The sequence below is a fragment of the Lithobates pipiens genome, unplaced genomic scaffold, assembly GCF_037356315.1.
Source record: "Lithobates pipiens isolate NorthernLeopardFrog02 unplaced genomic scaffold, aLitPip1_a1.2 Scaffold_13, whole genome shotgun sequence".
Taxonomy (NCBI): Eukaryota; Metazoa; Chordata; class Amphibia; order Anura; family Ranidae; genus Lithobates; species Lithobates pipiens.
This window is the reverse complement of record NW_027507718.1, coordinates 427,007,615-427,030,613: the sequence shown is the minus strand read 5'-3', so window position 1 is coordinate 427,030,613 and position 22,999 is coordinate 427,007,615.

Genomic DNA, 22,999 nt, shown 5'->3' with positions numbered 1-22,999 from the left:
AGCAGCAGAATTTATTTTGGGGTGTAATTTGACTTATGCCCATAGCATGTGTGAGCAATATATCATTTAGTGACAACTTTGTGCAAAAAAAAAAAGTTTGTAATATTCCCGCAACTTGTGGCAAAATATAAAATATTCCATGGACTCAACATGCCTCTCAGTAAATAGCTTGGGGTGTCTACTTTCCAAAATGGGGTCATTATGGGGGGTTTTGTGCTATTTTGGCATTTTATGGCCTTCGAAACTGTGATAGCTAGTGAGGAGTGAAATCAAAAATTTGCACCCTTAGAAATCCTGAAGGTGGTGATTGGTTTTCGGGGTGCTGTGCGCGAATAGACTCCCAAAAAGTCCCACACATGTGGTATCCCCATACTCGGGAGAAGTAGCGGAATATATTTTGGGGTGCAATTCCACATATAACTATGGCATGTGTGAGCAATATATCATTTAGTGACAACTTTTTGTAAAAAAAAAAAAAAATATATATTTTTTGTCATACAATCCCTTGGGACAAAAAAAAATAAAAATATTCAATGGTCTTAACATGCCCCTCAGCAAATAGCTTGGGGTGTCTACTTTCCAAAATGGGGTCATTTGGGGGGGTTTTGTGCCATCTTGGCATTTTATGGCCTTCAAAACTGTGATAGGTAGTGATAGGTAGTGATAGGTAGTGAGGAGTAAAATAAAAAATGTATGCCCTTAGAAGTCCTGAAGGCGGTGCTTGGATTTCAGGGTCCCGTACGCGGCTAGGCTCCCAAAAAGTCCCACACATGTGGTATCCCCGTACTCAGGAGAAGCAGCAGAATGTATTGTGGGGTGTCATTTCACATATGCCCATAGCATGTGTGAGCAATATATCATTTAGTGACAACTTTGTGCAAAAAAAAAAGTTTGTAATATTCCCGCAACTTGTGGCAAAATATAAAATATTCCATGGACTCAACATGCCTCTCAGGAAATAGCTTGGGGTGTCTACTTTCCAAAATGGGGTCATTTTGGGGGGTTTTGTGCTATTTTGGCATTTTATGGCCTTCGAAACTGTGATAGGTAGTGAGGAGTGAAATCAAAAATTTGCACCCTTAGAAATCCTGAAGGTGGTGATTGATTTTCGGGGTGCCGTGCGCGACTAGACTCCCAAAAAGTCCCACACATGTGGTATCCCCATACTCGGGAGAAGTAGCGGAATATATTTTGGGGTGCAATTCCACATATAACCATGGCATGTGTGAGCAATATATCATTTAGTGACAACTTTTTGTAAATGTTATTTATTTATTTTTTGTCATTATTCAATCCCTTAGGACAAAAAAAATAAATATTCAATGGGCTCAACATACCCATCAGCAATTTCCTTAGGGTGTCTACTTTCCAAAATGGGGTCATTTGGGGGGGGGGTTTGTACTGCCCTGCCATTTTAGCACCTCAAGAAATGAGATAGGCAGTCATAAATTAAAAGCTGTGTAAATTCCAGAAAATGTACTCTAGTTTGTAGACGCTATAACTTTTGCGCAAACCAAAAAATATACGCTTATTGACATTTTTTTTACTAAAGACATGTGGCTGAATACATTTTGCCCTCAATGTATCACTAAAATTTAGTTTATTCGATTTTTCTTATAACAAAAAGAAGAAAATATATTTTTTTTTCAAAATTTTTGCTCTTTTTCCATTTATATCGCAAAAAATAAAAATCGCAGAGGCAATCAAATACCATCAAAAGAAAGCTCTATTTGTGGGAAGAAAAGGACGCAAATTTCGTTTGGGTGCAATATTGCAGGGCCGCGCAATTACCAGTTAAAGCAGTGCAGTGCGAAATTGGAAAAAGACCTCTGGTCCTTAAGGTGTTTATTGGTCCGGGGCTGAAGTGGTTAAAAATAAAAAAAATAAAAAAAATGATTCCAGCGGTGGTAATCCACTCTTGCTATCCAGCGACGGATAATCATCTCTCCGGGGTCCAGCAACGAGTGATTTCTCAGTCCAGCGCAGCGAATCCATCCATCCATCTTCTGTCTCCACTGAGGAGACACTGCGGGGATCCCGGCGGCTGACGTTTCTTATATGAGCAGGTTTCCCTTACATCAGAGGGGGGCAGGGTCACCCATACATCATTGGGGAAGCCCAGCTTCCCCCACTAGCGTCAGAGAGGGGCGGGGTCAGGTGATGGCTGGCCCTGCCCTTCTCATATAAGAAACGTCAGCCCCCAGGATCCCCGCAGTGTCTCCTCAGTGGAGACAGAAGATGGATGGATGGATTCGCTGCACTGGACTAAGAAATCACCCGTCGCTGGATCAGATCAGCCATCGCTGGACCCTTGAGAGATGATCATCCATCTCTGGATAGCAAGAATGGATTACCACCGCTGGAATCTTTTTTTATTTTTTTATTTTTAATAAAGGAATTTTTCAAAACTGTGTTTGTCTTATTTAACTATTTTTAACACTTTCTTTGTGAAATGGTAGGGGTACTTTTGTACCCCCTTACCATTTCAAACAGGGGGGGCAGGATCTGGGGGTCCCCTTGTTAAAGGGGGCTTCCAGATTCTGATAAGCCCCCCGCCCGCAGACCCCCACAACCACAGGCCAGGGTTGTGGGGATGAGGCCCTTGATGAGGTCCTCCCAATGTTGAGGGCATGTGGCCTGGTATGGTTCAGGAGGGGGGGCGCTCTCTTGTCCCCCCTCTTTTTCTGCAGCCTGCCAGGTTGCGTGCTCGGATAAAGGGTCTGGTATGGATATTTAGGGGGAACTACACGTCAATTTTTTTTTTATTTGACGCGGGGTTCCCCTTAATATCCATACCAGACCTGAAGGGCTTGGTAATTGAATTTGGGGGAACCCCACGTTTTATTTTTTTTATCAATGACTTTCAATGAGTGTGCTCTGTATTACGGGAGCCGACAATTCATTATAGCCGCGAGTTATTTTAAAGGACTTTTTTTTCTGAAGAAATTACACTTTATGCAGGGACAGTTCTAAGCACAGGAAACATCCACCCCTTCACAGGCATACTATAGACACCCCCTAGATACGAAAATTAAAGGAATATTACACTTTTATTGTTTCACTTTAATCATTATTAAAATCACTGCTCCTGAAAAAACGTTAGTTTTTAAAACTTTTTTTTGCATTGATCCATGTCCCCTGGGGCAGGACCCAGGTCCCGAAACACTTTTTAGGACAGTAACTTGCATATTAGCCTTTAAAATTAGCACTTTAGATTTTGAACGTTCGACTCCCATAGACTTTAATAGGGTTCTAAAGTTCACACGAAGTTTAGGTCTGTTCGCAGGTTCTGGTGCGAACCGAACAGGGGGGTGTTTGGCTCATCCTTAGTCCTCACAGGTTCAGGGCAGAGGAACACAAAATGTTTCCTTTGGGGTAGGGATGAATTGTTGGTTTGTTTAGAACCTAGTTTTGATCCAAACGTTGCTGGCTCAGAGGTTCGGCAAATGTCTTAACTAAATTAGTGAACGGTCGAGTCCAAAGTGGGCACTGTATGCATTTGTGTCCCTGCACCTGTAAGCCACCTTTTCCTGGACCCAAGAACACTGATATACCCAGAAACAGTTCAATAGTTTTAAAGTGGTTCTAAATGCATGCAAAAACCTTCTGTGTGCAGCCCCATTAATACTTACCTGAGCCCTATCATGATCGAGTGATGTGCACGAGAGCCTCGACTCTCCAGGGACTCTCAGGCACTCTCCCTCCTTATTGGCTGAGACAGCAGGGTCCCGCTGCCGTCAATCACATCTAGTGAGCCAATGAGGAGAGAGAGAGGGTGGGGCCAAACTGCATTTGTATGTAAATGAGTGCGCAGAGCAGTGACTTGGGATGGAGCCTGCTGCTTGTTCTGGGGGCACTCGGCAGGAAGAAGGGCCCAAGAGCACCAGCAAGGGATCCAAGAAGAGGAGGTGCAAAACCATTGCACAGAGCAGGTAAGTATAACATGTTTGTTGTTTAAAAACAAAACCATTGCATTTAATATCACTTTAAAAAGGCAAAGCTCTAGAAATAAAAAGGTGAGTTAAACAAGGAAAATATCAGTAGAGTGAATAGATATTTGGGGAACCCACAAAAGAATACAACTGTAGTAAGTTGCATACAGTTGTATACAGTAGATCCACCACTTCAAAGGCAAGTTCAAGCTGTCTCCTAGGCATTATTTTTTAATTAAATTTGCATTTCTTATGTTTCATCAAAAGCATTTTTTAAATCACTGCTTCACACCAAAAAAAAAACAACAACTTTTTACTATGGAACATGTTCCCCTGGAAAAATGCTCACCCCCATGCCATTTGTTGACAATCCTTTGCCTATTAATCTACAAAATGCCCACTACTGTTCTTTAGGATTCAGCTCCCTTTGACTTTGGCTTTGACACTCAAATGTAATGTAAAGTAAAGTAATGTTCGCCAATCATGCCTTGAACCAAACCCAGGTGCATTTGGCCCTACCTGCCATAGATAGATAGATAGATAGATAGATAGATAGATAGATAGATAGATAGATAGATAGATAGATAGATAGATAGATAGATAGATAGATAGATAGATAGATAGATAGAAAGATAGATAGATAGCCTGGGCCATGGTATGTTTATACATTGAAATTAATTCTGTTCGGTGTATAACAGGAAATCGTTGTGTGGTTAAAAGTCATGCAGTTACATATCAATAATTCTATAAACTAGTTAAAATTGGAATTTTTTCATTTCAGAAGGATGTTGTATCTCCAATGAGGCCAAGAGCGAAATACAATATGCAAAGCTCAGTTTTACATTTCAGAAAGAGTTATCAGCTTTGTTAGGCATAATATGTAAACCTCAATACTAATAGTGCTGTGCTATGAAAATCAATATCACATGAAGAGCATATTTACTTTATGTAAATTGACTGTCGATTGTAATCAGAGAATGTTAAATACCTTTTACTTAACTATTCTATGAGACTAAGTGGTATCAAATCAAATTTTAGTGTAACACTACATTGAAGCATGTTTTCTTAAAAGCTCACTTTGTAGGCTTATACTAACCTCCAATAAAACATTAATGTTTATTATGATGACAGAGAGTGTATGTTTATAATACTATTACTCCTACTAGTACTAATATTAATAGTAATATTAATATTAATAATAATAAATAATTTAATTTTCTTTTGTATTTTTATAAAAAAAAATTAAAAGGTTAAAAGTCAAAGTTAAAAAATGTATACAATTTGTTGGAATACAGAATTGTATTTTGTGCAAAAACTATTGTATATCAGTGTTTTGCACAGATATACTGTATTCTTCAATCGATAGATGGCAATGTATTTGTGGGGTACAGTGAATCTCAAAAGGAATACAGAATTCTACGCCAAGACACAAACAAGGTAACCAACAGTAAAAGTGTGTCTATGAAACTTCAGTGTGGTCAAAAACACAAACACTTCAAACTGAGGGAAACTCCACAGCAGTGTAACATAAAGATAAGAAACAAACTGACACAGAAATAGAAAAATTAACGCAGACAATCCAAATGCTGAAAATGAAGAAACCAGGCCACAAGAGACTTTGATCAGGAAATCCACCAGAAGCAATAAAGGCACCCCAACCACATGTCAGTCCTATGTTGTTTGCAGATTATTAAAACCAGAGCCAGATTAACGGGATGAGATGCAAAGAATCCATCTCATGAGAAACAAAAATGGATCAGATGCTTTGAGAAAACCGCTTACAAGAAACAGATTTATACAACTGAGACCCAAAATTAAAGTAATAGGAGTAGTTATTGAGTGGGGGTGTTGGAATACAGAATTGCACTTTGTGGAACAACTATTGTATATCAGTATTTAGTAGAGATATATTCTTTAACCAGTAGATGACAGTGTTTAAAAGTTTGGAGATGCATCTATGGTATTCGCTATGTCTTTTCCCTGAATAGATTTCAGGTTTCCAGTCTGCAGTTAAGCAGCAAAGCCCATGTGGACTGTGGGGCTATATACAGAATTTCTAACACAATCCCTTTAAAAAAGTAAATAATTTCTCCAGGATTTGTGGTGCCATGCTATTAATAACTGTATATTTGTGTTTCTCATGGGAGATGGTTATCTAGAGCACAGTAAACTACAGATTATGGATATTTAGAGCCGCAAACCGTGGCTCTATAGTAATATGACGATGAAAAGTGGTTGCGATATCTTGATCGGATGACATATGACGTCACCAGGATGTCAAGCCGCTGTACACCCCTGGAGGTGCGCATCACATTGATCGTTGTTGCTGTGTGTCAGTCTGACACACCGCAATGCCGATCTAGTTAAAGAGTCCTTGACAGAGACACTTTAACACGTGATCAGACGTGTCCAATCAAACAGGAAGATCGGCTTTTTCTCACTCGCGTCTGTCAGACGTGGAGAGCCGATTGGCTGCTCCTTTGACAGGGGGGGTCCGCTCTGATTGATTATCAGAGCAGCCCCCCAAGGATGCCCACACTGGAAAACCAGGAATGCCACCAGGACCACCAGGGATGCCCACCACTAGTCACCACAAGGTATGCCACACATGGCCAGCAGGGATGCCAATCAGTGCCCACAATGGATGCCAATCAGTGCCCACAATGGATGCCAATCTATGCCAAACAATAACGCCTACCAATAAGTGATGCCCATCAGTACCATCCATTAGTGTACATCATTGCCACCCATCAGTGCCCATCCATGCCAATCCGTGCTACCTATCAGTGCCCATCCGTGTCATCTTTCAGTGCCCATCAATGCCACCTTTCAGTGCCCATCAATGCCACCTTTCAGTGCCCATCAATGCCATCTTCCAGTGCCCATCAGTGCCGCCTTTCAGTGCCTATCAGTGCCACATATCAGTGCCACATATCAGTGCCATCTATCAGTGCCCCATTAGTGCCGCATATTAGTGCCCATCATCAGTGCCACCTCATCAGTGCCCCATCAGTGCTGCCTTATCAGCGCCTGTCAGTGCAGCCCCATCAGTGCTTATCAGTGAAGGAGAAAACTTACTTATTTACAAAGTTTTGTAACAGAAACAAAAAAAAACGTTTTTTTTCAAATACTTACAAAAGAAAAATCTATTTGTGGGAACAAAATGATAACAATTTTGTTTGGGTACAGTGTAGCATGACCGTGCAATTGTCATTCAAAGTGCGACAACGCTGAAAGCTTAAAATTGGTCTGGACAGGAAGATGTATAAGTGCCCCATATTGAAGTGGTTAAAATGCACTGAAAATATAGTAACATGGATTTGCATGCATTTTTTATTTACGTTGCCTTGCATTTATATGTAATAATGTGTATTGCAGTGTAAACAAGGCACATTGAAAACAATTGTTTTCTATGTGCTTTTGCAGAGACCTTCATTTGTCTAGCACAGATCAATTCAGGCCAGTGGACACAGTGTGAATTAGTCCTTAATGTTATACAGGATGTTTTCATGTAAAAAGAGGCTGCAATCCAAGAAGAGAAGCTCATTAAATATGTCTGTAAGGTATGATATAATTATAATGTTCATAATATGTGGACATCAGAACAGGACCATGATGTTAGTGGGTATGAAATACATTGCTATTTCTCAATGTTTTTTTTTTACCTTTTGAGGCCCTGCAAGTTTAGAAATATACCACTTTACCAAGGTGTCTATTCCTAAACTGTTGAATCCTTTCCCCATCGTCACAATTTTTGGAGTAACTGTTCTGTAGTCCCAAGACTAGAACTGGAAAGATGTATTATGCCGTGTACACACGACCGGACTCTCCGGCAGACTAGGTCTGACGATCTTCCCGATGGACTTTCGTCAGAGTTCCGACGGACTTTCCGAACGAAAGGACTTGGCCACACACGAATGTACTAAGTCCGTTCATAAGTCTATTCGTTTTGAACGTGATGACATAAACGGGACTAAACAAGGGAGTTCAATAGCCAGTAGCCAATAGCTTCCCTTGCATCGTATTTGGTCCGTCGGACCAGCACACATCTGAACGGTTTTCTCGATTTTAGTCCGTCGGAATTTAGTCCGTTGGATAGATTTTAAACATGTTCTATTTCCTGGTCCGTCTGATTTTTTATTTTTTTTGAAAAACAATCTGACTAGCCTACACACAATCGGATTGTCCAACAGACTAATCCCTTCAGACCTAGTCTGCCGGAAAGTCCGGTTATGTGTACGCGGCATTAGACGTATTAGGCTATTTGGGATAACAGAGGAAGCATGGACAGGACCCAAAATAGCTGTTTATTTCTTGCAAGATCAACTGGTGAAAAAACACGTTCAATTATATATTTACAGAGCAAAAAGGAGCAAATAAAAGAAAGTCAATGTTAGGGTTTACATGTATTTTAAACAATACAGTTTGGTCACCTACCTACCCCAGCCTAATTAATTTGACAATTACAAGAAACACACCGATGCAGTAATCACTTTGCTCTCCCCTCCTGTAAGTGTGTTCACACTGTTTGCTAATTGCAAAGCAATAGAGCTCTGATTGATTCAGACTGCTGTCTGCCCCACTCTCAGTGTGAGTCCTACTATGCTTTGGTATAGAAGCTGATATCAGGATATAATAGCAAATTTTATCAAAAAACTGGGACTGTTAAAAAAGCAAGTTTTTTTTTTTTAGACAAATAATAAAAAAAAATCACATTAAATATAAAAAGGCATGACATCGAAATCACCCTCCTAACATCTCCAATAAATATGAAAATTACATTTTTGATGAAAGAGATGACAAAAATCACTAAATGGAGATTTCAATGAGCCTAAATTATCTATACATTTTGTAGAACTATCAACTTCTTCAGGAGTGGAGTGGAAGTATCCATTAAAAGAAAAAGTGTGACAAATGAAGACATCAGTCTGAGGTTCCCAGAAGTCTATGGAACCAGGAACATATGCCCAAAGGAAGGATGTTGCCAGAGGAAAGGAGGCACAGAGGGGGTGCAACACCCATGGGTGTAACACTTATCAATAACTATAAAATATGATCCTCAACAAGGCATGAAATCATAACAATAAACATAAAAAAATAGAGAATTCAGACTCATCAAAGACTCTGTCTAGTCATTGTTGTCATCTGTTTTCATTAAAGATGCAATATTCATCTTTACAGGAAATATTTAGAGCTCATGGGCTGGTTTGGTTTTCATACTTTTTTATATGTGTGACCCCTATATGAGTTACAAATGTCAGGGTTACCCACTGCTGCACAGCCAGTCACACAACATTTCCTTCTTGCATCCAGACACAGAAAACAGTCTTTTGTGTTTTTTTTATTTATTTATGGGATGATAACGTGGGTGGGGTAGGGAATATGGTATGCCCAACTTGACAAACAATAAAAAATCCAGAGACAACTTCCTCCCTATTTGCAGCTTCCACTTCTTCCTTCTGCACAAATTTTGCTTCTTTGCACAGCTCCACTGGGTTCACTCCTTTTGGAGCTGACAGTCTCTTTGTCAGCTCAGCAACAGCCCATTACAGGCTAGGAACTCTTAGCCCTTGTACACACGGTCGGAGATTTCCACAACCAAATCCGTCGGATTTTGCCCGTCGGATTTTGTCCATCGGATCTTGTCCGAAACTGTTGCATACACACGGTCGTACAAAGTTGTCGAAAAATCCGATCATTCAGAACGTGATGACGTAATTTCGTTACGATGGGACTAAGTTCAGGCTAGTAGCCAATAGCTTTGATGTAGGAATTTGATCTGAGCATGCGTGGCACTTTGTCCGATCAAAATTCTCTACACATGATCAGAGTATGTCCGATCGGACCAGTTTGTCAGAAAATATTTCCAACAAGTTGGAAAATTGGGTCCGATGGATATTCCGACGGAAACAGTCCGATGCATACCACACACAGTCGGATTATCCTACAAAACGGTCCGATAGGACACATTCCGTCGGAATCTCCGACCGTGTGTACAAGGGCTAAGTCCCTTGGAAAAGTAGCACACATGGAGTCAACTGCATTCTGCAAATCCTTCTGTTTCCCTGTGGACACTGATTCCAGCTGCACTTCTGCAGAAAATGATAGCCCACCTGGCTGTCACTACACCAGCCCACTTAGCTGCTTCTTCTTCCCAGGCTAACCTGTAACAGAATGTCGCTTGAGTGCTTCCATCATATGCCACTTCCTCCAGTCCCAGTCTGAATAGAAATATTAGATATTATAGCCGCATATTACAACCAAGAACTAGACAGGGCTCTTTTAGCTGCAAACCTGGAACACACTTTATTTGAGCAAGAATACGGGCTTTTATACACTTGAGTAGGACATTCCCCCTCTTTGCATTAGGGTGGGGTAAACTTTACCTTTTCCATTAACATGACACACAGGTATTCAACTATCCAACAGTAGACAGTTTTATCAGCAGGGGGGGCTGTTGGAGGAATCCCCCCTCTTTTATCATAGACCTGGGAAACGATAGATGGCTGAAAACGACCTCTACCCTGCCACAGGTAGTACCTCCTGGTGAGCCCACACTCTCTCTGCTGGGAGCGTGCTGTGCGGCGCAGTCTCAGCACAAAGTCAGATATGCAAATCTGCAGCCCCGTGGATAAATACCTACTTCTGTGAGGCTGCATATATGGTTTTTGGCTTTCCAGTCTGGTTGCCTAGCATCTGAGTTACAACCTCACCATCATTGATACGATTCCCTGGATCCATTCTTGGAGTTCTCCCTGCATGGTTTTGGCCATGTGTTGATTTGGCTATCCTTGCCTTGTTGACTCATTGTCGCTGACATTCGAGCCCACTTGTTCCGGTAAGAGTATATATACCTTATCCTGGATGGAGGACACACTATCCCTGCAGCTCTACATGCCTGCTGAGGACTCTGTACCCCACTTCTGAACAACCATTTTCTGTGGTTGACTTTTTATATGTATGCCACAAGATTTTTTCACCTTTGGGACTTCCTCACCTGTGTTTCCACTCATTTTTCATATGCTCTGTTGTACCGTTATACCTATTTTATTTGGGACTGATATTCATTATTAAAGTTGAGGTCCACCCTAAAAAAAAAAATTACATAAAAATCTGAAAAAAATATTTAAAAAAAATCTGCCACTTCCCATGCTGCGTTGATCTTCATTCTTCTCCTCGTGTTGTCTTCTGGGGAATGGGGCGCGCTGTGTTCTGGGAACTGTGTATGTCCCAGAACACAGCTGGCCATTCACAAAGCACCTCACAACTTACGTATGTGCAGTAGGAAACAGGCAGTGAAGCCACAAGGCTCCACTGCCTGTTTCGCTTAGTTTAAAGGGGTGGCACCGGGACCCGATCCGATGGACGGAGCGGCCTCGGGCGGCCAACATCACAGGCACCCTGGACAGTGTTTGTAGCTGCTGACTTTAAAAAAGAAATTCCAGCTGGACATCAGCTTTAAGTTCTGATTACTTGTATATACAATATTTTGTTATATTGTTTAATGTTTATGTTTTAGTGCTACATTTTATACTGATCCTGTGGAGGGGAGGCAGAGACTGAAATGTAGCACTGTGATGGGGAAGTGAGAGAGAGCGCAGATAGGAGGTAAGTATGACTGCAAGGGTCACTGTGACAGGGGGGCTGTGATTGCAAGGGGCACTGTGATATAAAGGGGAATGCATTGTAAAGGAGCACTGTAATGATTATAGTGTCCCTTTACAGTGCAGTCCCTTTTATATCACAGTACTCCCTTTACAGTGCAGTCTCCATTTACAGTGAAGCCCCATTACATCACCGTGTCCCTTTACAGTGAAGCCCTTGTTACATCACCATGCCCCTTTACAGTGCAACCCCATTACATTAATGTAAAGGGGGGCTGTGATGTGAAATGGAACAGAGGACACTGTGGGACTGCTTTAAAGTGTGAACTGTCATGTAAAGTGGGACTGTGGATGCTGTAAAAGGGGGTGGTGGTGTGAAAGGGGTTATGTACAGACTCTGTAAATATCCAGTCTACCCCCCAAATCCCTGGAAAAAGTGTCTGCCACAAAGCTATTTTTATGGGCATGTGCCCTGTAATTTTATTATAAAAGGCATTGTTTATCCTTGTTTTTTACCTTTATTTAACCACTTAAGGACCGCCGCATGTAGATATACGTCGGCAGAATGGCATGTAAGGGCACAAGCACGTACCCGTACGTGCTTGAATTCCAGCGGGTGGGGGTTCCGATTGGACCCCCTTCCGCTGGCTGCGGAGGTCCGTTTCGCTTCAGGAGCAATCCGGGATGAGGGGATGGCTGTTGGTTTCTGGCCATCCCCTCTCGATCGCTCCTAGCGAATGAGAAGCTTCCCCTGCCTGTGTAGTGTAAACACAGGCAAGGAGGAAGTGATGTCACTCTCCTCGGGGGGCGGTCTTTTTGACCGGACTGCGAGGAGAGGACATAGTAAGTGTGCACCAACACTACACTGACACATAGGTGCACATAGGCACACAAATCACCCCTGATCATCCCCCCCGATCACCCCCCCGCCCCCCCCCCCCTCCCAGTCACAGTGTCACTGATTGCAGTGATCATTTATTTACTGATCACTGCATTTAGTGTCAGTTGTGACAGTAAAAAGTGTCAGGGCAGTTAGTGTTAGGTCCAGGGTAGCCCCCTACCCCCCAATAAAGGTTTAACCCCCTGATTGCCCCTAGAGTTAACCATTTCACCCCCTTTTGCCAGTGTCACTAAGCGATCGTTTTTCTGATCGCTGCATTAGTGTCACTGCTGCCGCTAGGTAGCTAGTTATTTTTTAGGTTCACCGCCAGGTTTTTATAGCATTAGGTACCGTACAAACATGTGTCCATATAAGTGAAAACAAATAAACAATGATATATAATATGTAACAAAAGTCCATGTGAACCGTGGAAGTGATAAACGACTAAATAGGTGCTTCACATCCAAAGTGTAAAGTTGCAGGGGATATTCCACATCTAACAGACAAAGATGCAAGGCAGAAAATTGCACACAAGTTCAGGTGTGGCAAAACACCCCGACGTGTCCCCACTCACCAGATCACGATGATACCCAGCTTTGCAGTCTAGGAATCAAAATAGACTTGTAACAGTATCCATCGGAAATTACTGGATGGCAGGATTGGCTGATGAAAATTAGAAAACGAACGATCCTTCCAAATTTATTCTCAATCATGAAAGAAAACAGGTACCCACAGAGAAAAGAAAAGGGACCAATAGTGAAGTATGCTATGAAAAGGGATGTATTGCACATACAAGGGCATACTTAGAAATGTAAGTCAAAAGCAGGCATTGGAAATGGTATAAAAACTGCAGCAAGTGCTGTTATCGACGTTACACAAAACCGGAAGTGATGTCAAATCCGGAAGTACATCACGTAATATGTATGGATTTTGGGGGGACCCCTTCAAATCCATACTAGACCCAAGGGCCTGGTATGGACCTGGGGAGGACTCCATGCTGTTTTTTTTCACTATTTTTTTTTACATTCAGCTGTCGGTGGGAAAGCCCTCTCCTTAGCAACCAGCTATATGCAATGCAAATCGCGGCAAAAATACGGTAACAACGCAGTCGTGGAAAGCACAGCTAAAAGCACTGTAGAAATGCTCAAAAGCAACATGCATAAAAGTGAATTGAGTCTTAGTCCTGAGCACAGCACACATTGAATTTGGTATAACATTTTCTAGAGTGCAATTTTTACAATTTGTTTCTCTAACATAGTTTATGCTCCAGGTATTTAACGCTCTTGTCACATAAATTGTGGGATAAGCTTAACACTTTCCACCTTCACATTCAAAAAAAGAAAAGAAGAAGAGAGAAAATTACATCAACAAGAGGAACCAAATAAATAAATAATATTTTTTCATATCTCTCGGTTGAACTGCAGTTACATAGTTATTGTTTTCTTGTTTGAAAAATGAGCACTGTGAGCAGCTTACTTTGAATACATTTCCAGATACAGTAATACATTTTTAATGCTCGAAGTAAGTACAGAAGACTTTACATAACTGCTTTGTATTATGTCTTGTGTCTATTTGGACTTTCCATGGAGTTGCTGTGGTATATTTCTCTTGTACACCATATTAGAATTAACCATACAACTAAAAGGGTGTTGCTATGACTCCTGATTCTTCAAGTTGTATAACATGGATGAAATATGTTGCAAGACTTACCCCCCTAATGACTCACCTTTGCAACATGCTTACAATTATAATTTGTTATTTAACAATTAGATTTTTTGTCTTTCATCTTTTTATGGGCCCTCTGGTGTTATTTTTTAGTTTTTATGGTTAATATCAGCAAACATTTCACATATTTAATTTTAGCATTTTGGCACTAGCCACAATTTCCATCCATGAGTACACTGCACACAATATATTTAACCTACCATAGTGGCTATCTCTGAAGTATTTCCCACAACACACTTTTTTTTAAACAAAGAATTCTCTTAGCCCTTGTACACACAGTTGGACATTTCGGCAACCAAATCCGTTGGATAAATTCCGATGGATTTAGTCTGGAAGTGGTGTTGCATACACACGGTCAGACTAAAGCCCCATACACACTATCAGTTTTTCTGCTGAGTTTTTCCTTCAGATTTACCAAAACCATATAATATGACGTCAAACCTTAGGAGTTTCCAATTGTATGCAATCAGGCAGGCCCTTGTACTACATGGTTTTGGTAAACCTGATGGAAAAACTCAGCAGAAAAACTGATAGTGTGTATGGGGCATAAGTTGTCGGAAGTTCCGGTTGCCAAGAACGCAGTGATGTAAGCCGCGTACGACGGGACTAGAAAAGGGAAGTTCAGCACCACGTCTGGCACCCTTTGGCTCCTTCTGCTGATCTCGTGTTTATCATGTGTTAGTAGAAGTTTGGTGAGAGACGATTCGCGCTTTTCAGATTTGTGCTTCAGTTCGTTACTGCTCTTCAGTTTGTGCTTGTCAGTTCTGATTATCAGTGCGTGTAATCAGTAAGCATTTATTTCTCATTGTGGACTATATCTTGGTATAGTACGCTTTGATTTGCATTGCTTATTGTCTGCTTGTTTCTGCTTGTTTCTTGTTTCTGCTCAGGTCGTTCTTTCAGGCATTGCTGTTTATCGGTGCTTTCTGTTGTCTGTTCTGACCAGCCGATCGTTTTCAAGCCATGTTTCGTGTACGTACTCGTCGTAGAGTTTGTGCTGTGCAGGGGCTTGGTGTTGGGCTTTTAGCTTCCACACAAGCCCGGTCCATGAACAGGGCGAGGAGGCGTTTGTGGACCAAGAATTGGTTGCGCCAGAGTGACCAGTTCTCGCACATGCCTTTGCTTTGTGAGACCCGGGAGAATAATCCTGATGATTTCAGGAATTATCTCCGGAAGACGGACCCCGTTTTTTCCCCGTCTGCTGGCTTTGCTGTGCCCTTATATCAGCAGGCAGGATACCTGCATGCGGCAAGCCATCACTCCGGAGCAGAGGCTCATCGCCACATTGCGCTACTTGGCGACAGGGAGAAGCCTTCAGGACCTCAAGTTCTCCACAGGCATCTCCCCCCAGGCTCTGGGGATCATTATTCCAGAGACCTGTGCTGCCATCATTCAGGTCCTGCAGAAGGACTATATGAAGGTAAGTTTTCTCCTTTAACATCATATTTTATGTATTTAATGATTGCTAATGTCTTGGATTTCTTTCCTCATTCCCTAATTACCATGATTGCAATATGTTCTAATTGATATGCTGTGCCCCTTTGTCCTCATGCATGCTGGAAGCTTTTCAAGTTCCTTTTTTGTCCTTCATGCATATTTGCCTTCACTAACTTACCCACCATGCTCTTCTGGGCCCATAAACCTACAGTCTAGTCACTTAGCAATGTATTTTGTCAGCTCCATAGTATTGCTTTCGCCTAAACACCCCCTAAAATGCCTACAAATGTTATGTGTGTGCTTAAATTCATACAGAGTGCCCTTTTTTTTTGGGTTGGGCCAAACTCATTAGGAACCCCCCTCCCCCCAACTGCTGGGTCAGCTGATAGTAATCCTCTATCTGCTGACTTTGCCAAACCCAATACACCCTCTACCTACCTTTTTTATGGTCAGATTTATGGATGAATTCACCAAAGCATGAAGTGCAAGGGCCTGCTTCAATACTTTCAAATGCTACAGTTTATTGTTTTTTTTCTACTATTATTATCTTGATAGGTAATAGCAGAGTGTCAAAATGTGCTTCCATTTTTTATTTTTGTTTTTTGGTATTATGACACTTCTTACCTGTCCGGTGGGCTGTCAATAGTGTAAGTAAGGAGGGGCTGCCCAAAGTATCACACACTATTTATGCATTTAGCTCTCAAAGAAGTGGAAACGGTTACCTGTCCAAAACACCCCCCCTCATTTTTTGCAAGAGCCCATCAGATGGGGGGGGTGGGGGGGTGATGACTCTGATAAGGGGACCTTATACTTTAGGCTTTAAATACTAATTTCCCAAAAAGTTATACTGATATTTTTGTGTAAACAGGCATGTATCAAAGCATAACATACAGAACACAGGAACTTACAAAGTTCAACTTTGAAAAGTGAAGACAATATCAGACATGAGCATGTACAAACTGGGCTGATATTGCCTTCATCACATGGGGTGTCACCCCTGGAAAAGCCAAATTTGCAAGATGCACACAGTGTGTCAACATGTGCTATCTCCCATCATGGGGGATCAATGTAGATGTTTTGGGGGTGCAACCCCTTCATCTCAGCCATTTTCCACAAAACACGTACATTGATTCCCCCATGATGGGAGATAGCACATGTTGACACACTGTGTGCATCTTCCAAATTTGGCTTTTAGTAAAATACAAAAGTTGTTTGTTTGGAAAAAAAACCCAAGCTAGTTTGGGGTGTTTCAAACTCTCCCCTCTTTCTAAATCGTGATTGCACCCTATTATCTCCCTAATCAGGATCTGGGCTCTTTCACTGGTAAAATGTGATTCTTCTTCCACATCACCTAAAAAAACAAAAATAAACACACCATCTATTATAAATATGACAACATACATTGATTAGCTTACCGTAAGCTGTGGTCTCCGACACTCACCTGTTGTGGTGACAATTTGACCAACTTCAACAATCTCTCCTTCCTGCTCCTCCTCCTCTCCTTCCGATGTTGGAATTTCACCTGCTTTGGGAGATGTGGGGTCCCTGGTGTCCTCAGACTTCCCTAGTCTTCTCTCCCCTATGAGAATGTAAAAAAGGAATACTTAGCACACAGAGGGCAGAAATAGGAATATGAAACATTGCTTGGAAGCGTCGTACAATTGTGTTTTTTGGCCGAGTTCAAAGGTGAGAACATTATTTATGACACTTTCTAAAGCTGTAATACTTACCTGCAGTGTGAAGAAATGTAGTGAAGTGTAATTTGGGAAAACATTGTTTTGGGAGTGGGCTAACGAACGATGTTTATTATGAATGATTGAACCCATGAACATGCAAGTGGCCATTTTAAACTGTACAACATTAAATCAAAGCACATGGAGCAGTATGCAAGCAATAATAATCATATGAACACATGACAACTACTTACTTTTTTGAAGAACTCGCTTGATCCTTCTGTACTGATCGTGCTCCCTCAGTTTCAGGTCTGACCAGCATTTTCTCAGTTGATCCTTGGATCGTCGTACCCCAAAATTCTTCACAACTTTAGTCATGATCTTGGCCTTTCTGATATTTGGATTTGGGTAAGGTCCATGCTTCCCATCATAGTCGGTCCTCTTCAATATGTCCACCATCTCCAACAAAGACATATTTGAGGCCTTAAATCTTCTTCTCCAAGATCGGGACATTTCCGGCTCCGGGTTTTCCTCGCCCTCCTCCTCGTTAGTGGAACTCTGATTGCACTCCTGCGTTCTCTCCGCCATGTGCTCTCCCCACTGCGCCAAAAGAGAAGGAGCAGGGAATAGTCTAGAAAGAACGTCAGGGGCGGGCGGAGTTTCACGCATGCGCACTGTAGATAAAACGCAACACGTGTGCGTCGTATGTACGATCTGTGAGCAGAGTGAGGAACTGATGCGCCAATCGTGCAAAAGAAGGTACAATTTTTAACTTGGTACATCACTAGCCTATACTGCTTCTATATAGGCCTATGTTGGGTCAAGATTAGGAGAGTTTAGCATGGCATTATTATTATTAGGGTTTGTCTTTTTTTGTGTCTTGCAGACAAGATGGATCCCTTCAAGAACTCCAATTTTATGGGGCTATTCATTGATCGGGTCAGGGAGGTGCCCTACCTGTGGCAGAAGAACTACCCCTTTTATAATGACCGACGAAAGAGGAAGGCAGCACTGGAGAAACTTCTTGCTTTGGTGCGGATCATGGTCCCCATGGCAGACATGACCTATGTGATGTTTAAAATTGGTGCCCTGAAGAGTACATATCTCAGGGAGTGAAAGAAACACCAGAATTCCCTGAGATCAGGAGATCCAGATGCCATTTATGTCCCCAGGATGGTGTACTATGAGAGGCTGCATTTTATGGCAGACCAGGGGGAACCCAGGCCACCACTCGACCGTCTTCCTTCAAGGCTTCCTTCACCCCCAGCTGAGGCTTCCAACGTCCAACCTGGGCCTTCCAGGCAACAACATGTGGAGGGGCCCAGCTTAAGACAGGTATAGCATTGTTGAACATATTTCTTGTCATACATTTAATGATGTTAACTAGATGTTATTATTGATCAGTAAGTTGTGATTTATCAAAGTGGTTTACATCTCAATAGACAGTAGTGACCAAAAAGGATTGGGACTGAAAAAGAATGAAAAATGCTGGGCTCAGAATGATAGTCTGTTCTATTTGGTAACATTCAATTTGCAACAGACATGAGCACAAAATTGTGTGATTGCAAAAAACTAAAACTATGTCCCATTTTTATACACAGGAAGACCTCCGCCGGGAGGAGGCTGTGGCAAGTGGCAGCCAGGAGGTCAACCATTGCCCTCCTCCTCCTCCTCCTGCCACAACTACAGGAGCCAAGCCACAGCCTGGAAGGAAGCCTGGAGGGAAGTGCCCAAAGAAGAGCAGAGAGTGATGGCCTGGGTTCAGTCTGGTCTGACAGAAGATGCAGCCTCTTGTAGAACCACAGCCTAGGGACATAGATGGCATCTGCTCTTCCTGATTTCTAGGACTTCTGGATCAGACTGCTCTCCCTGAGATATGTACTCCTCAGGCCACCAATTTTGCATTTTCAAATTAGTTCATGTCTGCCCTGGGGGCCAGAGGCTTCGCCAAATTGACCAGTTTCTCCAGCGTTGCCTTCCTGTTTATTTGTTACTGACACCTAAATAAAGGTTTTTTTTAGGTTGAAGAAATACTTGCGTATGTGTTTTACTTCAAAAAGGACAGTTTATTTGTGAGCAGGCAGGTACATTTCAAAAATACAAAGTGAAATGAGTAACAAGGGGCACCAACACCAAACAACCTCCTGTAAATTAAAAAAGAAAAACACAATTAAAAATATAATAATGGTGTTGTGGTAAGTTGACACACAAAACACACCAAAAAAAATGCAAAGATGAGCAAACTGTCAAAAAAGGAGATGTTGATTAAAAAAACCAACCACAAAATAAAAAAAAACAAAAACCAAGGAAAAAGATTGGGTAGATGTGACGATTTAAAATATTGTATTGCTATAATGAGTAAAAAGAATAAAGAAATTTGTTCGGGAGAAGTGTGTGGGAATATGAGCATCAAAACAACTTCATTCTTGCAGCATTGTAAAGAACAAGAGGATGTGCTGCATGAAAGAATTTTTAACATGACGAATGTGCTATATCGATTACGAGCGGTAGTTTTACCTGAGCGAGCACTTCCGTGTCCGAATTTGATTGTGAGCATGCGTGGCACCTTGTCCGTCCGTCAATCCAGCACTGAACGTAATGTAACGTGGATGAAATATGTTGCATTATTCGTTCCCCTAATGACTCATGTTTGCAACGTGCTTACAATTAGAATTTATTATTTAAAAATGTAATTCCTCATCTTTTGCCTTTCTGCTGTTTATTGGCCCTCTGGTGTTTTTTTTTTGTTTTTTTACATGTTTCAGTACAGCATTTTGGCAAAAGTTTGGCATATTTCAGTACAGTATTTTGTAGAGAGATAGAACAGGGCTCTGTCTAGTTCTGTTAGTTAGTGTGCTATACTGTGCTATTTTGCTTCAATTGTCAGTATAGAGTATTAGTTTAGTGTCAGTCTAAGGTTTGTGTGAGTGTAGTGAGGAGGCCCATCATTCAGCTTTGCATAGTGTGCAGCTAGAGTAGGGACAGCTCAGATAGTTTCAATGTAGTGTAGTGAGACCATGTCATTCATACATACATTAGTGTAAAGTAGGGACACCTCATATAGTTTCAGTGTAGTGTAGTGAGACCATGTCAGTAATCTTTACATTAGTGTATAGCTAGAGTAGGGACAGTTCAGATAGCATCAGTGTACTGACGGTTGAACACCGTCTATTTGATTGTGTTACTGCCAGTTTAACAACAATTACTTCTGTGTGTGTTACTGCCAGTTTAACGCCATATAGTTTTGTGTGCGTTACTGCCAGTTTGACGCCATATAGTTTTGTGTGTGTTGTTGCCAGTTTAACACCATATAGTTCTGTGTAGGTTACTGCCAGTTTACCGCCGTTTACATGTGTGTGCTTTACTGCTAGTTTAACGCCACATAGTTTTGTGCGTTACTGCCAGTTTAACGCCATTTACTTCTGTGTGCATTACTGCCAGTTTAATGCCACATAGTTCTGTGTGTGTTACTCTCAGTTTAAAGCCACATATTTCTGTTTGCGTTACTGCCAGTTTAACACCATATAGTATTGGGTGCGTTATTGCCAGTTTAACGCCATATATTTCGGTGTGCATTACTGCCAGTTTAACGCCATATAGTTTTGAGTGTGTTACTGCCAGTTTAACACCATATAGTTCTGTGCATCATTGTACGTTTGGCCCATTATAATGCAGTATACTATAGTGTATCCGTGGGGTGTGAGTACTCAAATTAAAGTGCACCAAACATCTCTTTACATTGTTTAAACTGCATCTACGTACAGATTTCAACTTCTTCCTTACATTTGCTTGTAAGCACCGCCCCCTCCCTCCCAATAATGTCTGGGAGGACATCAAGGAGAGGCAGACATCCCCTTGGCGCTGTAAGTGGGCCAGCAACAAATGTGTACAGAGGCAAAGTTGGACGTGGTGGTCATGCCTAAGGCAGTTCTGTGGCATAGACAAAATTGAGGGTCCTTGGAGAGGAGGTAACCTTAATAGGGCCATCTCTCATAATGAAACCGAGTGGATCCATTGTCTTGGACTGGTGAGGGTTAAAAATCTAATTGGATTTAAATTATTTTTTGTCTAATCGGTAATTATGCTTTTTATTGTATTTAATTTCATTGTGTTCATTTTTGCATTTATTTTTATTTTTATTTTCGGTTCAAAGGCCTATTCCCAGAGTCAGGCTGAAAGGTGCCATGCAGTGCTTCAGCTGGTGTGTTTAGGGGACAGAAATCACACCAGAGCAAAGATTCTTGCAAGGACAGGCCCAGAGGTGGTTCACACCATGCCAGCTGGAGCCAGGAATGGGGGTGTGTGATAATGGCTCAAACCTATTGTTCGCCCTTAGACAGGAAAAGTTGACACATGTGCCATGCCTGGCACATGTCCTCAATTTGGTGGTGGAGTGTTTCCTAAATACGTACCCAGGGTTGCAAGTTGTGCTAAAGCTGGCCAGAGGAGTCTGTAGCCATTTCAGGTGGACATACACAGCCAGTGCTTGGTTGGCTGAAATTTAGTAGAAAATCCAACTGCCCATAAACCACCTGATTTGTTACATGCCCACCAGGTGGACCTCAACTTTGCCAATGCTGCAGCAGCTACACATGCTGCAGAGGGCCATCAATGAGTACCCGATGCGAATATGGCTCAACGACAGGCTCAGGCCCCCTCTGCTTTTTTTCCAATGGCTGATAATTACGGATGCATACACTGTATTGTCACCATTTGAGGAGGCCACAAGGATGGTGAGCCGTGACAGTGCATGCTTCAGTTACACAAACCCCATTGTGTCCCTGATGGAGCAGACTCTGCATGGCATTATGGACAGGGCACTGGAGGCAGAGCAGCAGGAGGAAGAAGAGGACTTCCTTTCCTCTCAAGGCCCACTTGATCCAGACACCATCATTCCTATATCACAGAACACACAGCAGGAGAGAGGGGAGGAGGATGAGGAGGAGGATTCTGACACTTTCATAGGCTTTGAAGAAGCAGAAGACATGCATCAATCTGTAAGTGATGGCTTTCCAACCCCAAGACCCTTGGGAGTAGTACGTGGCTTGGAGGAAGAAGTTCCAGATGCTGTCATTCTGAGTGACCCGAGGAGTGTGCTTCTCAAGCCTCTGCAAGTTTGAGGCACATGGGCAACCTCATGCTTTAAAGCCTGCGAAAGGACCCAAGAATACGTGGCATAAAGGTGAAGGATGATTACTGGTTGGCAACCCCCCTTGACCACCATTATAAGGAGAAGATCTCAGAACTCATCCCATCCCCACAGAGAGTGCAGAAGATAAAATCTCTTAAGGACACGTTAAAGAGGATTCTATTGAATGTTTTTCCTGACTCCAGTAGGTTACAGTGTCATTTAAAATGTCGTTTTGAGTCTTCTGTTGTTCAAGAGAGGAGCATTGGAGAAGGAGTCCGCCTAAGTGAGGCATTTCAGAATTATTTTAGTCCTCACTGCCCAGGGCTGCCAGCTGCCACATCCCATCGACAGCGTCTGCATCACATGGTGGACGATTACCTCAGGGCTAAAACAGAGATGGAGAGATTTCCAGCTGACGATCCACTGACTTACTGGGTCATGAGAATAGACCACTGGCCAGAACTTACCCAGTATGCTATTGAGTTGTTGGGCTGCACTGCATCCAGCGTGCTTTCAGAATGGGCATTCAGTGCTGCAGGAGGTTTTGTTACTGATCATAGAACACGTCTGTCCGCAGACTCCATGGACCGTTTGACTTTTATAAAAATGAATCTGTC